The sequence below is a fragment of the Papilio machaon genome, chromosome 8 (assembly GCF_912999745.1).
Source record: "Papilio machaon chromosome 8, ilPapMach1.1, whole genome shotgun sequence".
In the NCBI taxonomy this organism is placed as follows: Eukaryota; Metazoa; Arthropoda; class Insecta; order Lepidoptera; family Papilionidae; genus Papilio; species Papilio machaon.
In genome coordinates this window covers 8,801,714-8,825,100 of record NC_059993.1, presented here as the reverse complement: position 1 = coordinate 8,825,100, position 23,387 = coordinate 8,801,714, and the positions used below count along the sequence as shown (strand labels likewise).

At 35.3% G+C, this 23,387-nt stretch overlaps 1 non-coding gene across 1 annotated transcript; it reads left to right on the top strand.

Annotated features, from left to right (window-relative positions):
• Window positions 1-9,092: 9,092 nt before the first annotated feature.
• On the top strand, window positions 9,093-9,164 carry Trnae-cuc. The gene has a single exon. It is a non-coding gene; the product is annotated as a tRNA-Glu (tRNA).
• Window positions 9,165-23,387: the final 14,223 nt, after the last annotated feature.

The following is a 23,387-nucleotide window of genomic DNA, read 5'->3' as shown; positions in this document are numbered from 1 at the left end:
ACCCACTGCTAGAGTCAGTACTAGTTTAACAATATTACCTGCTTTAGTTTTAACGCACCTAACCTTTACACAAAAACGCCAATGTAAAAAAATCGCTATCGGCAAAATCCCTTTTTGTATAAGCCATTACTTTCAGCCTATTACAAGACTAAGAACCCTAAGGCTTTCAACATGAGGTCATAAAATTTGTTACTCGTTCATCCACTAATTGTCATATTTATTGGTGCTGTAAAAGCTTATCTATTAGTCGTTTAAGCTTTACTTAAAGTGTAAGATAAAGGGCCGAATAAAACTGAATCTGGCCAACGTCGCTCACCTTATCGGCGCAGTAAAGTTTCACCCGGGGCGTTCTTTTAGCCCACATTGTCCAAGGAATTGCTGCGACTTATCTCTATTTATATATCAGATAAAGCAATTGCACTCTTCCGCAACATTCAAAGACCTTTAATTTTTTTATCAACTGTTCTTTCAGAATAGATATGTTCAGTCAAATAACTAGGAATTTATCTACAGTGTAAGTTGTTACCTTAATTTGTTTTCTTACTTTACAGTTAGTAACAAGAGCGCTGTCTGGTTGGGTGGTTCACCATAATGCTAGAAGACTCAAAAATAGCAATTGACATAGAGTATGACGTCACAATGGGAGTGATTGCATCCTAAAAGAAAGAAAGATAAAAATTATCTAATTCTTATTTTATGAAGTTTAAAAAATTATTTAGATGATGACTACTTAATTGTGTGTTTTATAATTAATAATTGTAAGAGACAATCTGACAATTTAGCAACGTTACTGAGCAATAGAATTGTTTCTTAACATCTACAGTAATTGTTCTTTATAACAGAGTCGTGACCCATCAATACAAAGATGTTGTTAACCCCAAACGCGGGTCGCTACGTGTAGAAACTAACGCTTCTATGTTATGTGTACACGTGTAGCAATCATATATATTTTTTAATTATTGAGCATTGTAGTTTTGTAGACATTTCTACGACAAATATTCATAAATTATAAAGAAAATGATTAGAGCATCAGAGTCAGGATTAAGTTTTTTAAAGTATCCGCTAGATTTAATAGAAATTGTTGCCACCATTTTGTTACTTTGCTATGTTAACATCCTGTTCGTCCAATAATTTAATAATATAAAAAATAACTCACGTCATAGAAGTATAAAACTTTATAACAAGCCTCTGATTCACGGCTGTATATCGTGATGTATTGATTGACAGCTATAGAAGATGACTAAACTCGATAAAAAAAACTTGTAAAAAGTAAAAACCAGAGCGCGGCAATAGGGCAATAAATAACAGGTAAGGTAAAATAAATTTCCCTGGAGTTGTATTAGTATTTATGGTCGCAATAAACACGAGGCGAGCCTTTGTAAAACGCCGCGCTGTAAATAATTTCTCTCTTTACCTCTCGCCTTGTAACACTTATTGTTTGAACCGTCCAAATGTTTTTTTTTTCACATTTTTGTTTAACATTTGTCGGCATAATTAAAATGTTTATTATAGCTGTGCAAATTTCACGCTTAATTGTAACCATAAATTTTACAAGACGATATTTTAGTGTAAGTCTGTCTATACATTTTATATGGCTTTCTTAAATTGTGTTAGCAAAATGACAATTCATTTTCTTTTAAGAATTTTAAGATTTATTTTTTATAGTTTTTTTTTATGGCGAAGTACCTATTGGTTTATAGTCTGTGGTGTCGCTACCACGTGATGTAAAATAATTTTTTAGATACATTTTGTACAAAATTCTCCTTATTTCGTAAATGCTTTGATGTGGCCTCTAGTTTCGTGGCCCCACGGACCAGTCGGTGAAAATGTAAAGGTGTCGAGACAATGCGTAATGACAGTTGTAATGAGCGAGTATTGTCCGTCTGTCCGTCAGTCAGTAAAGATTTGTTTGAAAGGGTGGCGCTTCTTAGGCCACCGGCGCACATTGTTTACTATGGATAAAAACATAGTTTGTTTTGTCTGGCGAGCGTTGTCGGCCGCGCTTTGAAAACGCCGCCTTGTTGTGTTCGAGCTATGTTTTATTTAGTAAACACAACATTTTAGTTAATGGTGTTTGTAAGGAATTTTTCACTAGTTCTCAGTAGTGGTCTGGATTGTTTTACAGCCTTGTGGCTTTAGTGAGAACGATCTAAATGGATTCTGAGCTTGATTTCTACTGAAAAAACAGTCTTACAGTCAATCAATCTTGTTATAAAACTACAAATGGGGTTTTGATAAACATTTCTATGAGTCCTATGTATCAGGGACAAAGTAACAAATTCAATTTTACTATTTTACTATTTTATGTTAAAACCTACCTCTTAGTTAAGTTAACATGCACTAAACAAAATACAAATTTGCAAGTGTAAGCGTGTTTTTTTGCTAAAATAAAAGTGCCTATGCGGCATCTTTTCCTATATGATTGATACTTTGAAAGCCTCTCCTGTAAAATTGTCAATTTGCGCATTGGCCCTTATTCGTAGGAGCCATCTATTTATAGGTACTATCTACTACATATTGTAAAAATCATGTGGTCGTCTGTACAAGTTGGTTTGGAATTAAATCTAGAACAAAAATGACATTTATAATACAGTTAATGTTGTTATTTAAATGTCTGAGTTATATTATTATGTCGTTATTATATTCTCTTCATCAATATAAAGAAATAAATTGTTTCTTTATGTAAATGCAAATCGCATACAATTGAAACAGATATAATTATGTTAATGTAATACAATTGTATCGGTTATTGACTATGTTAAGCTATGCTGTGCCAGTAAGTACCTACTTAGTACAATTAGGGCTGTCAATTTTTAATAAACTAACCCAGTGTCCACTGACCTCTTAACTCTTTTGACGATGATGGATAACGGATTACGAAGAATAAAACAAAAAACGACATTGTCAAAAAATCACTGTCCATTGAATGATGTTATACTCGTAGTCCGATTATGCACCTTGTAAATCCAGAGAGGTGACAACCTTATACACTCGCGTGTCGAATGGCAAGCGGACATGTTAATGTGAAGTCGTAATGTTCATTGGCTGCATATTACACTTCTAGCGGACGACCGAATGCCCTATAAATTAACATTTCTGATTAATAATTAATAAGCCAGACATTTAACTCATTAATAATCAATGTCGAAGCTTGTAGAATATATAAGAGCTGCTTTTATTATTGTTTGCTGTCAAAAGCGATTCTCGATAGACGAAGATTGACTTTAATTATAAAATACACATTGAACGGAATCCCATTGTTTCCCAAGTAAATGATTGTAAAAACAGAACGTATTGTATTATAAACTAAAAAAAAGAAAGACCAAACTGCAACCCTTTTTGCCTAAAAATGTTTAGATCCAGAAGTCACAAGCTACTACATTTTATAAATACTTTTTTTACATAAATCTTATGGTACTTCAGAAAACACATGTGTCAGAAACTGCTATAAAATTGTTAAAAGCCCGCTATAGTGCAGTAAATGACATACATTACTCAATTCCCAGAAGTCAGTGGGTGCACATTTACTGAGGACGACCAAACATAAATGTTATTTCATTCTGGTACCACATTAAAACATATTAGCAATTCACATTTCGCTTAAGGGTAAGTTGTTTAATAGTAAATAATGTAGACTATAATTACTTTTTATATTATTTTTCATAATTAATACAAAGTATTCAAAATTCATATTAATTTGCATTTCATAAAATATACTATGGGTAATTATCTAGTTATTTTAGAAACCTTTAGAAATTAAATCATACGAAATATCTTCCCCTTAAGCTAAAGCTTTATTATCCGAGATCGTATTATATTACCAAACACACAATACGTATGCGAACAACACAAATAAATAATGGTGGCCCACCATAAAGATAACGATAAACAAAATTCAGCTCCACGCCTCCCCTTTTTTTTATTGGCAGGGGCAATTTGAAAAAATGTTTTCTGTCCATACTACAATAACCAAATCACCGATAATAATTCACACCTAGAAAATAATTGTGTCTTATCACGACGCAATAAAGTTTACATTCGTTTAGCGTTATGTGTACCGATTGCAAAAGAGTACAGTATTAACGTAATTTATATTCGTACGATGTGTTTGAGTTTAGGAAATTGTTAAAGACAGATAAAAGGGCGATACTTATATTAAGGGGATTTACTTTATGTGAGGTCTGACACAGTTCTTATGTGGTCATGAATTCCTGATATGAACGCTTTCGTTATGTCCTCTCTAATGTTTACATACACTATAAAGAGCGTCTGATTGACTGCGTATGATTTTAATAAAAAAAATCTATATTAATTCTTAATTTCCAATGAAATATTCCTAATATATTTCGATGAAATCTTAAGTTGTGAATAATAGAAGAATAATTTTAAAAGCTTATCTATTATTATGTACATGTACAGTCTTCAGAACAATCACCCTTTTCACATATTAGTATACAAAGAGATAAGTATTCATTCTTAGAACTTTTTAGAGACAAGCTTTTTAACTATTTTAATCTGTTTCTTAAAAAAGTAAAGGATGCCATTGTTGCCAGAATAGATTACTAATTAAACCCGAACAAAGTGCCTTATTATATTACAAAAAGTAATTCCGCATTAACAACAATGAAAAAGAATGGAGATTTTCTCTTACCCTGTATACTTTTTTTAAGCGAACACAATTTGAAGGATAAATAATTCAATAGAAACAACCCTGGGGCATGACATTGCTAAGCTGTTATTTCCTTTGTAATGTTTGGCGAAGTTTAAATTTGATTGCGGAAGAAGAGAATTTCTTTAGTGCCTCTTAACTCTTAAAATACGGGTTGGTGGTTGGTTCGCCGCGAATACATTCTTATCATCACAAACAAACGCAGTAATAGCTGCGCGCAAACAGCTCAAGTTAAACAAATACCTTAATCACTTTACACTAATTAAATGTTGTTATCTAAATAAAATAAACCAAATTTATTCAGTGACAGGTCCGTTTGCTGAGAAATAATAAACAAATATTGTCTGTTGCGTGTCAACAACTCGAAATTTATAGCTGTGTGAATCCATTACCGGAGACAAGGCCGTTCTTAATACTTTAGTGAACGCAATTTATTATACGTCATTCATCGGTGCTCGTATAGAGAAGACTAATGACAGCGTCGAAAGAGAAAAAGCATTGGTTACGGAATGGATTGTTAACGTCGAGGTAATGAATAGTGTTTGATTAAGAATTAAAAAGGCGCGGGGAAGCGACGTTGCGAGATGGGATGTGGAAGAGTTGTTTTGGCAGAATGATTTACGAGGGATCAACATATCATCGAGGCCCGGCAAATAGTATTACAGCGGCCGCCATTACACTGCGCGATGATGGCACACATTTTACTGCGGTGATTTATCGTGCGCGATACGAGAGTCTTGTCTTTGCAGCGGGGAATTATCGAATTTTAAAGAAATTATAAAAGTGCGATTAGATTGTAAGGAAGATGGTTCATATGATTCATTTTATTGTGTTAGAAACTACGAACCTTATCTTAATGATGCTGTTATTAAGCAATTTAAAATTGCAATTCAACGACTCAAAGTTTTTTATATCTTTGAGGAAATTTCTCCTCTTCAACATTTTTCGTAAATCTTTCTTATCTTACCTAATAATAATTTATCAATTAATCATTACAATGGTTTTTTATTGCATTCTTTTCTCGATTTGTTAAAAAAACGTTTCATAGAAAATTCAATCGATAGTATTCGACAATGCTTTCATGAAACTGTCTTATTGTTTGTACACATACAATGGTGATATTTGTCCGTCTGTCAAATAAAAGGAAAACAAAGTCTACATGTGAAGCATCAGACACGTCAAAATTATTTATTTTGATGTGTCTGTTTCTTTCGCCGGTGTCGAGGAAACTCAAAGTGAAATAACCGGATCTTGGAGCGGCGTGTGCATGAAAAATTCATTCCGAACGAAACAAGAGGGCGACGCGGAATAATCATTTGAATAAATATAAAGTCCCGTGCGCTCTCACGAGGCGGTGCTGGCAGCAACACCGCTCTAATGCGACCTGACACCTCCGCGTACGCAAAAATGTTATTAACTTTTTAAAGGGTACCTCGCGAGAAAACAGACATGTGACATTTCATACAATTTCCTTTACGTCGAACATCTCCCCCTCTCGAGGATTAACACTCCGCAAACGGATGAGATAATAAGGAGATAAGAGCCCGGGATTACGTTCACTTTTTTGTTTTCCGAGCCGTCGCTCCCGGTCGCTCTTCCATTCACATGGATCATTTAAAGGAATGATTGAAGTAACGAGTCGCTCCTCGACCACACATCCCCATTCCCGGAAAGTCCGGACACAAAGGGGCGTTAAGTGCGCTCACAAACATAAAAATAATAACGAAATCTCCGTGTATTTTGACAACATAATACTGGCAGGACACAAAGCCGGCCGTCACGAGCGATCGGTTTCGCATCCCGCCGCCCCTTGATAAGGGTTCCAAACGAGTTTCGCAAATAATTATTAAAAAGTTTTTTGCTACTCCGCTGACGGGCGCGTCGCTACCGTTTGAGTTCCGAGATGAAATATCTCTCGCAGATTATAATTGACAAGATCTTTGTTGGCTCCAACAATACGATTTAACATAAATCGATGCATTGTGTGTGTTGGGGGATTAGCGAGAGTATTTTGAAGCCCCTCGGTGTTCAGTGAGCTTATGATTTCACAAAACGGGTAATTGAATGTGAGAGATGTTCATTGTGGTATCGACGTCACAATGTGCTCCTCGTTCTCGCTAAACCTAAAACCGAATTACCCGCCGGCAAAGTCGTGCAGATTACTGATTCATTCTGTCTGGTGAAGGTTTGCAATTGAAATCAGTGAAGCATCAGCAACCTCCAGTTTGTTTCTAAGAAAGTTAATAATTGAAAACCGCATCTGATAAAAACTATACGTTTGTTCTGCGATAAGGTGTTTAAGGTAAGCTCTCCTGGCATTATGTTCTTTATGGAAGGTCTTCTTCACTCCTTATCTTCTTATGTCCTTAAAGTTTTAATATTATGTTGACAATAGTTTTGTTCATAAACATCACTATGACGTATGTAACAACCAAATAAATATGAGTCGTTAACACCGATGAGCTACGTACAAACAAAACTACATAAAATTGTTATATTTTATTGAAGCGTAAATGTCGCATTACATGTGTGTGTGTGTCAGTGTATTATTTTGTTGGACACATTTTGTAAAAACAAAATTCTAGGAATAAATGTACAAGTTGAAAACATGAAAATCAACTTAAAACTCGACAGCTTCGTAATTTAAACTGTAGGTGCAATTATCGTATTTGTGAGAACTCCGCAGCCAGCGAGTTAGTATTCAGTGCGGCGTCGCGACGTCACGCGCTCGGCGACAATGGAATCAATCCGAAAACAGAACGACCAGCGACCACCCATCATCGGCTGCGGCATTAGATGGAACCCGACGTCGGCACTAGCGCCACTCGTGGCACTTGACGGCACTCGCGGCACTTCGTAGAAATAAAAGCGACGTTTTTAGATTCACCTGTGCACGCATTCACTCAGTCGCATATCAATGCGCATGCGCAAAAACCCGCCGACTTTTACGTGCGCAGCCGGCTGCGCGCCTTGTATGGCTCTTCCCTTCTAACTCCACGTTATCTTGTATTCTAGTAACGATCGTCGACCGTCTTTATATGCGTTTACTGTTCATATGAGTGGCCAAATATCTGATCTTTCAAATCAAGTAACCTTAATTAAACAAACAGCTAAATAGGTGCTCGTAATTAAGATCATTGTTCATTGATTTTAAGGGAAGACTACATATAAAATTAAATCTTACTCTGTTGTGATGGTGTTTAGTTTCTGTAAAGTTCCTTTACATATTACCGACTTTGTAGTGGTCATCGAATTAAATACAACAGCTATAATACAATAAAAAAGATTTGGAAACTTGCTATATTTAAGATGCATAGTAACGATACAAGAAATTTGTTTTTTATGTGTAATAGTTTGAATGGTTGGTAAACAGCACATTTAATTACATTTATAATAGTATTTCTTTGTTAGTTTCTTAACATTTTTTCTGTTTGACATTATTGAATGAGTCATATAAAGTAAAGCGTATTTATTTATACAACTAGCATTAATTATAGAAGTATAAAAACGATTCTGTTTCTATTATCATATTGATATAAAAATCATTGAGTATATAAGGAGCCGCGTCTCACTCAAAGCTAAGGCCATCACTCACTTGCGTTATTATAATTAATACCTTGTGAAGCAGAGGCATAAGAAAAAAGACTTATTGTCTGACATCAACAAAGGCTATTCATTCCAGCCACCGTTTAAGGCAGACAAAAGCTCCGACCCCGGGATAAACATCGGGATGTGCTCGTCAAACGTCGGGGAATGTCGGCGCAGCTCCGCACAAACGCGCGACTTTTACACCTCAATAATATGCTCTATATTTTAATTTATCTATTGTATTTCTGTCGTTTTAGTTTGTAACCAAAAAATGGATCTTAAGTATCCATTTTTTGTTTCGATAATGCATACCTGTAAAGTACCAAGATTTGAGGGTTTTACATATTTTTTTCTGTATGTTATGTTTTAATGTATGTTTTACGCTTTCGTAATTATTTTCAACCATCTAATTCTTCACAAATTTACTTGATGTTTATATTAAATTGCCAGTTAATATATCAAAATAGCGTTTCAAAAACCGCAGCGTTTATTCGGCTACCGCTCGTCTGTGCGCGCTTGTCCGTCAGTAGCTGAGCGACGTTGACGGACGGCAGACAGCCTGCAGCCGGGCTTCGGAGCTAGACATGCTAATGACGTCGCTTAACATATAATGAGTCGCATGGACCAACACGAGATTTACAATTCTCGTCCGTCAAATGTCGATACCACAAAAAAGGTATTTTGTAAAAAAGGTTTGGTTGAATTTATTTCATCTATTAGGTTCATAAACCTTTGTTTTGTATTCATAATTGGAGCGCAATGTACATTTTTAGCTGGCTAATTATTTTTGTGCAGGTCTTATATTTGAATGTAATTTTCTGTGAGAGTTGTGTAATCCGGTATGGTCTAGTGGCTAGGATACCTGGCTCTCACCCAGGAGGCTCGGGTTCGATTCCCGGTACCGGAATACCTCTTTTGTTTTTATAGTCTCTTTTATTTATACAATTTAATTATAGCTTATGGTCGAATAAGAAATAAGAATAAACTTCTTCTAGAATAAATTTATTTCTTCGCTTTGCAAAACGACTAAAAACTCGTAAAACGCTCGTAATTTATAAAAATGATTTCATCAAGTCATTAAAACATCTACTTAGACTTCCTATGGCACAATAGCGTCATAAATAAAAAGATCCATTATAACTTAATGCAAATTATATTCAAGACAACCACAATATCTTATTTTAGGAAATCAACAGGAAATTTATTACTGAAATTTTATTTCTAAAGTTCTTTTTATAAAGACGATAACGGTAAAAACAAAAATCAATTTAAAGTATGCATGAAGACCTATCAGACTATTTCCAGCAGCAAACCGATTGATAACGAATGTCAGCCCTTCGCTTACATGCCACCGGAAAATCTTGAACACCGCCCATTACTAATTTGCCTAAGAAAATCGTAAATGTTATCTCGATTGTATTTCGAAACGTTCTGACACATTGACTGTCATTTTCTGTGCTTTCAATAAAAAGTGGGACTATCAATGAAGTTTTTACAAATTGGAGAACACCTAAGTTAGTGAAAAAATTACATAGTTCGAAAATCAATTTACCTAGTCATTATAATTTGAGTAGGCAAATTACAAACGAGCGGCGAATACGATTTACCGGTGACATATCCATGCGAAGGACGTAAAATAATCAGCTTTCATCGCGGCTGCATTTCAATCGAGGACGGTCAGATACAATTATACTCTGTTATAAATCCAAACGTCTCTTTACCATATTTGAATTAAACGAGCTCCCGATTATTTCATACGATATGGTATCTTGTGTAAAAGACTTAAGTACTAAAGTTGTTTGTAGAGGATGATGCATCAAAAGGATTTAAATTTGGCATTTGCATCTGCGAGACACGATTGACAGATATCAATAGCGTATCGGGTGCAGCCGGAATTCAAATGATCCGACGCGACGCGTCGCCGTCACCGCGACGACCTCGCGGTACGACGTTTATAGCTTTTAACATTATTATAATTTTAGGATTTTAAATCTTGGCTCCTTTTATACTTTAAATACTTTGGAATTAAACATGTAATATTTAATTTACAAATATGGTTATTATGACCCCCCTTTCTTTCAGGTTACCTTGTCAGTTTTTCCGATCTTTGTTTAAAAATTGAATAGTCTACTGCATAAGATTAGCAGACAGAAGCAAACATTCTTTACAATAAATAATTGTCTGTCTCGGTATTCTATCACCAAACTAAAAAGAGTTAAACAGTCGAAGCGTACGAAATTATTGTCATGAGTAATGGCCGTGCAAAACGTGTTCCATTCCGTTGCCGTTTCGCAACAACAAAGACTAACTGTGAACATAATCGTACGATATTTATTTTCCATTGTACAAGTCACAATAGACGTAGTAGTCAATAATGCGATGTCAGAAACGTCGCACGGCCGGTCTGCATGAATTGTGTGTTGATACAAGATTAGATGTGGTGTGTCAAATCTGACACAGATTTACGACTGAGTACTCCATTCGCTGTCCGCCTATTATTTCATTACCTAGCCCTTTTTTAGCATTACTGACATGTACTGGCATTTGCATACAAGTAATAAAAATAAATGTTTATAATAATATTATTTTTCGAATCGTATTAATAGTGAAACATATACAAGAATTATAGGAAAAAGATTTGTTTGTTTCTGACGTGTTGAAAATGATTTAACAAAAATTTAATGTTATTGCCTCAATAGAAAGTTCTTTCATCAGCAAATTACCTAGGCTATTTTTTTTTATTAATCTAACTTATCCAAGGGTGGCAGCTGATCTCCTATAATTCAAAAACATTATACACATATAAGTTAGTTTCTTATTGGAGATTATGTAGGGTCCATATAAAAAAAAGTTCAATGTTAGAAAGTTCGGATGTTAAGAATTTAGATGGATGGATGTTTGTTTGAAGGTATCTATCTCCAAAACGCCTCAACGGATCTTGATGAAAGTCAATGTTGTAGAACATATTCTGGAAGAACAACAAGGCTTTTAAATAATAAAGTTTTTTTTCTAACGCCACGCGGACAGAGCAGCGGTCGACAGCTAAGTTACTATAATTATAGCAGTATCGTTAATTAAATCGTATCATATTATTATGTTAATATTTGAATGTGTCATTTTGCTGTCAATTTCTTATTGTGTTAGTTGGAATAGAATTGAAGAACAAAAAAACCGCTAACAGGGACAGGGTCGCATTTAAAACTCTCACATATTTAAAGCCGCCTCTTCTATTTATCTTTTGTCTCGTGTTTACGGAGCGGTCAAATTTCATCGTTGTCGGCGTCTTTGAGCCGTTCGTTCGTATTATTTTCATTATGTTCCGAAAGCTCTGAATCCGTGTTATTGTTATTCTATCTTTGAGGTGTGGCAGAGGGTTTTTTGTTTGCTCTCTGACGTAATTTATTTGGGACTTTGTTGTTTTGCTCCGCGTTACGTATAATCCTCCGGCTGTCACGTCCCTCCCCTCTCCCACCGCGCACCGCCTGCTATGTTATTGACAGACTGGACTATTGGAATCTTTGGAGATAAGATTGTTCATAATAAGGAACATCTGTTTTTCATTTAAAAAAAGGCATTTGAATGCTCATACAAATCGCTATGAAGTCACTGAACATGAGCCACGTTATTATGTTTAAATTTGTTGCATAAATCGTCGCGACAGGTTCATATTGATAGAGTGATTTCAATTACGTTAAATTATTACTCCTGTCAGATCTCACTACGTGTGAACGCTGAATTTTTGCGTAGGTGTTGTGTTGTTTGTTGGAACCCAATGGAATCAGAAAATGAATGTATATGTTTTACTTAATATATAAATATATAAATTTCCTATGAACGTGACATCTTTATTTGGGTAAAACTTGCAATAAATCCAATGAAATATTTCAGTATACTCCACTCCACAACTTTTGTATTCCTTGATGTGAGACACGGCCGCGGCGGCGGTCGGCAGTCGGCACTCGACGGCTACCGGTTTTTAGCTTCTGATTGACGGCTGTCGGCTCCGCTTACCGCCGACGAACTTACCTTTACGTGTACCACAGCCGTATGTCTGACGGATAAGGTTCAAATCTGTAAGCTTGGCTGCATGCAAGTAGGATTGTGTCGGCATTCGCCGCGGCGCCGGTCGACATGGCCCGATCTCGAATATCATCCACTTATTCATTACAGCCGTCCCATTCTGTTTAATCATAATCCTAACTCTTATGACGCGAGACAAGATCCAAGCCGTCATACAGAATCACAGTTATCTAATATTTTATTAATATTGGTGCTAGATTACAAATATTTAAGATTCAAAATCTACTGTAACCTCCGTTTTAAATGTAGTTTTGAAATTTTGTGTTTAATAAACATGTCAAAATCTCCAAATATATCTAGGTACTTTGGATTCATATCGGACATATTATAAGCATTTTGAATAGAAATAACTATATTATGCAAATTGTAAATTATGTGGCGTTAAAAGACGTTAATTTATTCTTTAATTTTAACTAAAATTACCCGTAAAAACGAACAAACAAAAGATCTGCACGAAACTGTTATTGTTCTTTAAATTATATTGAAACATACAATTAAATAAAAACCCATGAATAATAACGAAACAAAAGAGAGGTACCTACTTGATGTTTGTTGCAAGGTTTTGTGTAACATAATTAGTGGAGGACGTTAATAATTTAATAAAACAAATGAGATGAGACATCGTGGAAAATAGATAGGTAGTAATTATATACGAGAAAGGAAATACTGAGGCCTATGACGGGCCATAATTTTAACGTTTACTTGAAAAATTCTGCACATTTGATTAGGTAACATTAAACCTGTAGGAAAGATCAAAGTGTACTGAATTAGGTAGACCTATCATACATGTCCATATAAATAAATAAAATAGTTTAGTTAAACTTATAATTACGTATATGGTTATGAACATAAATTCCGTATAAATTATAAAGTAGAGTAATTAAATTAATATGCGGCCATAAATAACTGGCAGCTTTGCAAGACGCAGCTGTCAGCTTGTCTGCGGCCCGCACCGGCACCGCGAGACATAACTAGTTTTAATGATTTACAGCACAAAAAATTACCTCGACAAAACAGCTTGTTACGTGTCCGCATTGAAAACTGTCCGATTAATTGACAGCTCACACTCGGACACGCGAGCCGACCTCGGAATTGCTGCGGGATGGCGGCGCGGCGGCGCGGTGGCGGCGGGGAGAGTGGTAACACTAAATTAATTATGATACTATGAATGGGAAGATGGGGCGGGTCGGAGGTGACGCTTGTAGCTTTTAGTGCAATGGTCAGCGTCAATGTCAATCACAAATCTTATTAGTCCCAGCGAGCCAAAGCGCAGCAACAATTACAAACTTTACGTTGGCGATAGTCACAAATGTTCGTGCTAGGCTCACTTGTCTCTAACTACTCCTAACTTTAGCATTAACATTCTCAAACTTACTTCCCTAAGAAACTCTAAATCGATCTCCGTCGGAACGAACGCAGCATTAAATGTAGTTTAACAACTCGATTCTCTACACCTTAATCTGGCGCACAATAAAGTTCTTCAAGGTGGAGACCGACACAGGGCTCGTATTTCGCTCCAAACTTTTTATATCCGTCAGTCATTTCACGCACATTGAACGTTAATTCTTTGATATGTCGCTTTTGTAGAGTGCATTTTAATTTTTAGCTGCAAAATTTACCTCGCATTGAAATCGCCCTGGTTTGAGTACCGGCGGTGTAAAATTTATAACTCTGAATCGACACGGAATCGAATTGAAATAATATAAAACTGGTCAGATAATTAAAAGATCGCCATGTGAGTTAATGATAACGTTTATAAAGTTTAATTTATAGTCGATTCATACACGGGTGTGTTCGAAGCGATAAATCTCGACAAGGAACTTATGAAATTAACATGTTTCATTTTACACAGCCCCGCGAGGTTTCATTATAACATATAAACAAACATCTTTCATTGTATCTACTTGAATCTTTGTTACTAACATAGAGTAGATATGTACATACTCATCTTTTGCACCATTCTAATCGTAGTATACAAATTAATGAGCGTGGGAACATATAATAATTGTAATTCACGCAATGTGGACGCTATCTCCTGTCGCCTGAGGATTATGTTGCATTTCTCATGAACTACATGTCATGTATCTTACATTTGATTTTCTTTGAAGAGCGTTTGCTAATGCAGATAATGGCGGATCTAAATTCAAACCGTTACATTTCTCAGAGGGCTACGCAAGCCGATTCCAAATTCGCTATCAATATTCATTTTGAAACAGAATTGTTTAAAAAGCGCAATTGTGATTCCTCGGCGGCCGACCGGGGCCGATGCATTAATTATTCATTTATCCCACTTTCTTGCTGCGACTCCATTATCTTTGGAATCCACTTATCTGAATCGATTTTCTCTAGTTAAACATCGATTTGTAATCGATAATTGCGTAGACAATCAGGTTAGTTGTATTAACAGTATTATTTAATTAAATAAACATATTTTGAAACATGTACGTGAAGAATCTATTTTATTTTATTTACTAAGGTAGGCTTCTAAATGTTAGTTTATGAGATTTGCCTTTGCTTCATTTACACGTCACCGTCAAACACTTTATTAAGGCAATAAGTAGGATCAGAATAACTAAGTTTTGTTTTCATAACTACATTACATACTCTTTATTATTGAGCAATGGTAAGGTGCAATATATTGTAAAATGAGATCATACAAAAATTACTTATTATCGATTAAAATTGTAAGTCACGTTTGCGGGTATGTTGGTAAATACGTGGCCTGGAAACTTTTTGCCTTGGTAATAATAAATGCTGCTCAGTCACGCGGCGCGTTAATCAAACTTGATAGCTTTTTTATTACCTTACTTTAAATTATTAATAATCGCCTTTACTTTTCTAATGAAATATTTATATGGCAAATAACAAATTACCTCTAATTGCGTAATAAAATATATCAAAAGATTATAAACTGGTGCTACAGCAGTTGCGGTAAGGAAATCTTTTTATTTTATTTATTTATCGTTTTGTAGGATTAAGGTCGATTTCTATAAAAATACTGGCATATATTTATGTATATTGCTTTGCAGTCGGCTTGTGTTGTTGGCAATCAATCAGTCGACAATCAAGGTGTTACTAATGTCACAATTTGAAATCGGTAATTAACAGGTTTCGACTGCGACGGTTAATCAAACTAATGTTGCCACATCATTATAGCGCTTCTTTTGGACACTATCAATTCCCTGAAACTTTTGAAACCTGGCATTTAAAAAATATTATTAAATATTTTCCAGTTTGTCATAATGTATAGAGGTAACCAGTGAAGCAACAGGCATAGAAAAAACATAAATAAAAATAACGGTGACCCGTCAGTCATAACAAGATCACTAGCATTGAAAAAAAACCTTCAGCTGTCTAAGTCCCTAAATAATTTCAATTAAAACTCGTGTACGCTCTATTAAAGAGAATTCCATTTAATACTCGTGGCGTATACAAATTAATCCATCAAGGCATATAATCCGAGCGGGCGTCAGCGCCCGCGCTGTCAGGCGGCCTGTCAACCCACCTGTCAGGCGGGCTGTCAGAATTATGACGCATGACTGCGCCCACCGCGACGCCGCGCCGCGCCGACCCGGCAGCCTGACATGGACTCTTTCCTTTTTTATCCCCCTTTCCCCCTTTGCCTCGTCCCGCACACTGCGATCCGTGAAACTGGAAACTCGTTCATGGAGATTATTATCAAATGCATTTTAGGAGTATTATACAGTCTTCTTGACATTTATGTTGACCTGACGTTATTAGTTTGGTATAAATTGTTTTAATTTCTATAGATTTTATTATTTTTATTTTGTTTACCTACATCTTACACAATCATAAAAGTAAAACCCGTCAAATGTCGTGGTGACATCGTAAAATATTATAAATGTATTTTATTTGAATGATCAGACGAATTACAAAATACAACGAATAGATTAGGAAATTTAATCTTACTATGATAAGTGTTAATAATGAATAATAATTTAATAACATTACTCTGTGTTGAGCATATCGATGGCCTAATTGATTACTGGCAGTTATTAGCTCGTTCATTGGCTCCACGGCGCGCGGGCTGTGGCTGCGAGATGTAATGTGACATAATCCGCGCGCGGCCGCAATCTGTCAGAGCGCCGTCACGCGGGCTGTCAGCTGTCAAACTGACAGCTGCCATTATTACGCCCGCTCTTTATGCCAATCCCGCTTACTTTGTAATTACCCATAATTTCCTGAATATCGAGTGTATGTAAGAGATATCTATCTTCGTCTGATAAATAAAACGAATTTTATACTTTTCACTTAATTTATTCTAGTAAAACTAAGAGATTTATTTAAACTCAACATTATTTATTCCCAATCATAAATACGGAAGTCAATTATTATACTTAAACAGTAGTTGTCGCCGTTAAAAAATACCGTTTAACATAAATTTAATTCTATTAACCGAGAACATAATTTCTTGATCTGATTCATTTAATAATTTCATGTTTAAAAACAATAAATTAATAAAGCTTACAACGCAATAAAATATTAAATGGAATTGCTCGTTAAAATGTAATTGTGACAATAAAATGACAATTCAGAAGTAAAAGGTTTTATACCTTTTACTTCTGCACTGTCATATTATTTTCATTGCCAATACGAATGCAATTGCAATAATCCATAAACGTAGCTTTTATGCCCCCAATAACCAGAGGTAAGAGCAATACGTGCCGTAAATATCGTTGTTTTTATTAATTACATTAATTTGTTTGTTATGCGGCGACGCGATACGTACACAGCAGTAGCGAGTTTTTGTCGTTCTCCGCGAGGAATGTCTGCAGCGAACACAATGCTCATGAATTATTAAGATTTACAATTAGGCTGAGAATGCGATAACGACTATTTCAAGACGTACATAATGGCTTTATTCTTAAAATCTGTCTGATCGTCTATTCTGCTTTTTTTCGCTTTCCAATCACTTTATTGATGTTTAGGATTGCAAAACTGACAGTAACACATGAGCCCGCCGGCAAACGATTTATTATACTTTTGGTTTCTGTAACCTAAGTTTGTAAATATGCTAATTTTATTCTATTCACAGATTGTTTATTGTCTATGAATTTATTTTTTATCTCGCAGTACGCATTTAGATTTTATAAGCTATTGGATTGCAAATCTTGATGGAAATTAAATCCCATTTGTAGTTAGAAAAATTAGCGCTTTCAAACAAAACCCTTTAGCTTTGTTGGGTGAGAAAAGACATCAAATAGTAGAACATCCTAGTATAATTTGTTACACATTCTATTTCTTAGTAATCGATGAATAATGGATGTCGTGATGAGTTTACGCCGTAATTGTCGTCATAAATAATAGCCTTATATACGTCAGACTTTATTATTTTAGCTTTACTACGGACTAGATTAATTAAAGTTAATTTGTCCAGTCTTTTGTTTCTTAACTCCCTGTCATAAGGCAATGGTTAACTAACATTAAAGAAATCAATGAGAGTGGATTACTTGTTATTATTTCCAGTTAACTTTTCTAACGAGCTTCCCATCTAACTGTGTACTTAGTAACAAAGTGCGCCGATAACAACAAACCCCTTAACCCAATTAAAATTTAGCACCGACGAGGCAATTATGTTGATTAAAGAAATCCCGCCAAAAGTTTTGAAGGAATTAATTTGTGTCGACTGACTGCCGGCCGTAAATAGTTTGCTTACACATTTATAACTTTATCAAAAGGAAATTTCTGAACAATGAAATAAACAGGTACAGTTTATTGAGGTCGGACATAAACAAGGTGATTAGCGTCGGCGTTACACTTCAAAAGCACGTTACACGTTTATTTGTTGGCTATTGGGAATGTTAGCTAAATATTTCTAGCTACCTAACTAGTTGTACTAGGTAGTATAATAATTTCTATCTTCTTTAATTGCTTAATTATCAATGTAACAGTTTCGCTCGACTTTCAAAAGGTCAATCAAATATTTTAATTTTATACCTACTTGTATAACATACTGATTTGATACCCGGTTGTGTGTAGTCAAGTTGACAGAATGATGTCTTAGAAACCGGACTTTTATAAATTACTTGAGCCATGGTATTGTTAACTGCTTGACCTACATGTTCTAATAATCATTTCAATTACGAACATTAATCAATCTTCAACACTTGACAGCAATAAATTTAAATCATAACAATGGACAATTAGCCAAAGCAATTTTCTAAGAAAATGAACTATTATCAAGTTTCAAGAACAAATAATAAATAACGCGAAAGGAAGAAGCTGGCAGCGGGTGTCGTGTATTAGCGTGGCGGCGGCGGTGGTGCTGCGAGCAGGGGCCGCGAGGTGCTGCGAGGGGTCGAGGGACCGTGAGGTGCCGTCGTGACGTGACCGAGTGCCGCGTCAGGCCGCATGACTGATGGCGTGCCGCGCCGACGTTAGCACCTGATTTATTACTTCCGAGCTACACCTCCCCCCGGGCCTCATGCCCCCGCACCACTATCCTCATGTGTGTACGGACTGCAAAACCATTTTCTTAATTAAACATTAACGTTTTTAATTTGCTTATTTTGCAACTATCACGCACTTTGTCTTCACTTGTTAATTCAATTTTATTGTGATTTTCTTTTTTTTCCTAAGAATGAAATAAAGACACTGGCACACTTTTTTGGTAAATGTTGACAAAATCTGTAGAAAATAAAAATACGACACTACGTTTCTTTCTGCAAAAAAGAATACTAACAGAAGAGATGAAACGCCATTTATTCAATAAATCTGTATATATAAAAGAAAGTCGTGTTAGTTACACTATTTATAATTCAAGAACGGCTGAATCGATTTGACTGAAAATTGGTGGGCAGGTAGCTTAGAACCAGGGAACGGACATAGGATAATTTTTACCCCGTTTTTTATTTTTTATTCCGCGCGGACGGAGTCGCGGGTTAAAGCTAGTTATCTATAAAAGTATATTTATTTTGCTGACGCTACCGGTGTGGGGTCGCAGCTCAGGTGTGCAGCACAATGTGTTAACAGTCGGTACCTCACGTCACGTCACGTCGCCGTCACGTCGCTGCTCACTTGCAATGTGCAATTCTAACAAACGCGCGACGCCAGCGCCCCCGCATTCGTCACGTCTGAATGCACGCCTTGATAAACACCACTACGTGCTCTGTTTTGATTAATTGAAACTTTAATAATAAATTACTTTTTCTAAATGCTTATTCATTTTATGACAATGTACGATACATTGTTATAAAATTAATACACAGTTGAAAAATCTGATGTTGTGACTTAAAATAAAATAAATTATTAATAAAGTACATAGAAATCTAAGTTATTACAATGTGCGATAGGGCTCGCCTGCTTGCGCTCTGCGTTATTTACACCGAGTAATAATTTGTCCGCAACAAATAATCATTTAAGCATTATTAAGTTCTGTGAATGCGCTGAATAACAAGCTAATCCCCTGCGAATACATTTTCTTACACGAGTAATGTCGATACGAGAACATTGGTATTATTATTAACAAAGGGCGCAGTAAACTTGCGCCGCCAGATCTACTGACGCGTATATCATTCTGTTTTATGAATTGTAAATTTTACGTTATACAGTCTTTAGTGGGTCATATTTCAAGTTGTATTAATGTCCTGCGCGCTAGGGCTGCCCGACTGCGGAACGATATTCAATTATTTGTTTACAATATAGACATTAAATAATAAAAAAAATATTAGATGTTCTCTGTTAAACATATAATTCGACAAGCATCTTGTGACAGTCGACAAAATATGTGAAGTAATAATTTCATCTTGACGGCGTCTTATTTTGAACAATGAGGGAGCAGCAATTGCATAGTTTAGTTTGCCATTTTTATAATTGCGAAATTCCATGAAAATATAAACCATGCTGTTATGTAGGTTAATTTTGCTAATGTGTTTTGATGTATAAATTTAAATAGTAAGGAATTACTACGAGAACTCAGGTCATAAGTTACAAACCTTGAAGGTGCAACGTGGACGATTTTTAGCAGAAGTTAGGAAATATTTTCTTACTGGTAACCCTTAAAACTTGTAAACGCCCCCCTATTAATATCAAAAAACTTTCATAAGATGTTTGTGATCTATGCTCTCAATAGTGCGATGTAAAAGTCACGCTTTTTGTTCAAGCGCCATCTATATCACTTAGCTAAACAACGTTTAATGTTATCTACAAATCCCTTAATCTGACCATATAGTTTAAGATTTAATTTGGTGTTATCACACCTTGATACATAAAATACAGCCGTCGTTCAATTAGACGGAGACGACGTTAATGGAACTTTAAGATTCGGCGATTACGATACTATGCAAATAAGTATAAATTATAGGCTCCCGGTTTATCTGATCGTGTCACGTCTGAATAAATTAAGAGGTACATATCTAATAACTAAAGTTTTTTTTAAATAAAACGATGACGACAGCTTGTTTCAGTTTTTGTGCGTTCGGTAATGGATTTCCGACTTTATCGTGTGACTGTTGGTCTGTTTGTCGGAGTAATTAAGAGCGAGTGAAACTCATCTATCAACGTCGAGGAATGATAAATCTCTTGTCTTTACCAAATTTTAATATTAAATTAATTAATGAAAATTGTCGAAACATTACTCTCAGCGTTTATCTCATCGGCGACTCATTCTATTTGCATAATCGGTCAATTTAAATGTTTACTTCGGTGTATTTTTGGCTTCGTATATTAACAACAAAATGTTTTCAAGTTTTTTCCATTATAAATGTTAAATTTGTCTAGATTATCTAGACATTTATGTGATATACAGAGCTTGTGGTAACTGTGAGCGACCACATTCAAGATGACCTTTCCCATTATAGATGCTCTTCTGCATTTTATAAAAAACAAACCACTGCTATCATCTGTATGCGTTTCAAACGGTGGTGATATCAAACCTATCTTTATTTTACCTTAGGTAGATATATTTGTTTCTATTTTTTTTATAATCAACCATAAAATAAATTCATCAATTTTATGTTTTGAATGTAAAGTAAGGGGGCGTCCATAAATTACGTGAGGTGTTTAAGGGGGGGAGGGGGTCGAGTCAAATCTCATCTAATCTTACGTTGGAGGGAGGGGGGGTCTCGGCAAATATCACGCAATTTTTTTTCTGATTGAAACAAAAAAAATTATACTATTTTGGTCCATTTAATCCAGATTGTACATGCATAAGATTTAATCTTAAGCGTAATCGTAATACGATAAAGATCATTCACTAATTCGTTCAATAGAAAATAATTTCATTCATACTTCGACGTTATACATTTACTTACTGTCAAACCACCATATTTGTTTTATACACTGAGAGAAAATTTTATTTAACAGTAATAAAAAAGTTTATTTGGACTTGAAAAGAAAACTTAGTTAATAGTAATAAAATTATATTCCATGTGAATAAAATTTTATTAGTATTTAATAAAATTTTATTAGTATTTAATAAAATTTTCTTAAATACTAATATGTGTTTTTAATACGAATATTAAGTCATTAAAACAAATAATTTCAAAGAAAAAAATTAATATTCATCAATTATTTATAATATATTCAAATATATTTTCACAGTAAAATCTTTTAATAAATAAATAGTATAAAGATGTTTCAACGAGACATCCTAATCTAACCTACTTGTTTAATTCCCCTTCCACTTGATTAGCCAAATGAACGTTTTATTAAATAGTAATAAAATTTTATTACTATTAAATAAAATTTTCTCTCAGTGTACCAAATGCAGAGCACAGGCGATCAGCCCACATTGTACCAGCTAAGCAAGCGCGTATGTTCCGAAAAGTGCGACCCTCACGGATTGTCACAAGACGAGCTAATGAATTACTTTGTGCAAGTGCTAGGGCTTAGAGTGGCTAGATCAGAACGAAATTGAAGGATCAGATGATTTTACTGAAAATCATATGGACATGTTGGTTCCAATAGTCTCTCTTGAGACCGTGCATGATTCTCCATGGACTGAATTAGAGTAGATACTCTTTTTTAATCTAAGTAGTTACGATTTAAGTATTCTATTGTTAAATTTTTATTACACTTATAATTAAACTCTCAGCAACATTGATTACTAGTCATAACTAGTCGTAAATAAAAGCACGAAGCAAATTTGTTTTTTTCTTTTTACAATGACAATCCAACGCGTTTACGTAAGAAACTCACATTTTGAAAAATCTCACGTGAGATTGGGAGATGGGGGAGGGGGTTGAATAAAATCTCACGACATCTCACAAGGGGGGGAGGGAGGTGCAGAAAATTAAAAAAAACACCTCACGTAATTTATGGACGCCCCCTAATATAATATGATAGCTTAAGCTACTCATCTAAATTATCTGAGCAAGGCAAGTTGTTGATGCGGACCTTATATTAGCAGTAATTAATCATCAAAATATAATTTGGTGGGCAGGGGACGGCAGGATGGTGCGGGGCTGTGGCAGGGTCAAGGACGGGACAGGGGAGGGGGGAGGCCTCACCGCGATGATTGATTCCAAACTTAACGGGAGACAGTTATCATTAATTTTATTTACAAATGATCGATCGAAGCTCTCAAACAAACCAACTCGTATATCATTCCGTGTAATCGTTATTCGGAAACACGTCCGATGGGGTGCATTAGAGATGTTTGTTCTCTGAGCCGACAACAAGCCCGGAGCTTAATCAATCTTAAAAGATTACAAATACTCATAAATAATTTGAGGATAAGAGCTGTGTACTCCGGCGATGATTCAATTCCAACACAAACGTCCCCGTGTTACATCGATTGTCGATAAACAATATGGATATCGATGAAATTAACTGAACTCGCGGCGGGAGACTTTTTTAACATGATAAATAGGAACGTTAAGCCTCTCGCCTATGGCATAAAGAAATAAAATTATTATGTCCGTAGTCGAGTAATAAAATAATAATGCATTAGCAGCCCTATTCCCCGCGGTAATAAACAACTTTTGTGTGGAAGGCGGCTCCGCGGCCGATTCATAAATTTCGCGGCGCGCCGTTTAGTTTTATGTACGATATTATCTATTTGCACTCACAGTGCGGCCTGCCACAGTGC